The sequence below is a fragment of the Schistocerca piceifrons genome, chromosome 1 (genome assembly GCF_021461385.2).
Source record: "Schistocerca piceifrons isolate TAMUIC-IGC-003096 chromosome 1, iqSchPice1.1, whole genome shotgun sequence".
Taxonomy (NCBI): Eukaryota; Metazoa; Arthropoda; class Insecta; order Orthoptera; family Acrididae; genus Schistocerca; species Schistocerca piceifrons.
The window spans coordinates 991,973,692-991,974,938 of record NC_060138.1 but is presented as its reverse complement, the minus strand read 5'-3'; positions in this window follow the sequence as shown (position 1 = coordinate 991,974,938).

Genomic DNA, 1,247 nt, shown 5'->3' with positions numbered 1-1,247 from the left:
ACCACTGTGCAATCGCCTCACCCTGTGATCTCACACGCATAGTCTGCCCCCCCCTCCCACAAATTTTGGAAAATGCTCCTCTCTTCAATACAACTGCCTCCTTTTGGGGTTTGCACCAGTTCAGAGTACAGAAGTGCCCTGCACTTAACGGCAGAATAATGCAGGTCATTGATGTATCCAGTCAACTCCCTTTCCAGAACTGTACTTCAAGCATTAAGGAAAGTGGCAGGGTCGCAGTAGCTCACATCTCAATTATCAATGCAGGTAGATGAGATCCTGTCCTGAAATCCACCAGCGATCTCTGAATAGTCCAATGTGGCCACAAGACCTACTTGGTGGTCTTCAATAAAGCAGATGTGTGTTTTGCTTCTGCTAGATCTGACGCTGTGTCTCAATGATCTCAGATGAATGTGACACTCGGGAGATGTGCTGTGGCATGGAGAGCACTGCCAAGACTGTGGCAAATAGGCCGTGTCACAGGCCGGCCTAGGACGCCAATGGCCTGGAGTGTACCACAGATATCGGTGGAGCCAAATGCTGCTGTTTCGCCACCAGCTGCTGCTGCTGCATTGCTGGCTGCTAGTATGTCATGAACAGTGGTAGGTATGTCATGGACAGCTGTTGCTGCATGCCTGGCAGCTATTATGTCAAGGATGGCAGTGGGTACAGCCATGAAGTAGGGTGCTACTGCTGCATTGCTGGCTGTGCGTACATCCATCTACCAGACTGTTGCTGCATGGCCAGGTGTGATTACATCCACATGCTGGGCTGCTGCTGCACAGCTGGCTGTGGGTAAATTTATGGAGTTTGCTATATCATCTCTATCAGAATCATAATCATCGTCATCATGGGCAGCTGAAGAGCAGCTGCATCATTGTGGATGATCAGACTGTATCATCATGGATGGAGCAGTTCCTGCTGCTGCAAGCACACATGTGGCACCCGCCATCTCCTCTATATCACCTGCACAGACAGGAGGAGGAACAATACTATGTATCATGCATAACTTTAAAAAGAAATATATATTTTTGAGTGTATAGTATTTCTACTAATGTTTGAAATTAGCAGCATCTGAATAAGTCAACAAGCCGGGTATCATCGTCATCATCATCACCATCATCATCATCATCATCATCATCATCATCATCATGGATAGCTGAGTGGACTGCTGGAACACAGATGGGCGCAGGGCTGCTGCAAATCTAGCCATGGCTACAACATCGTCTGCAGGCCTGCTGCTGCTGCTA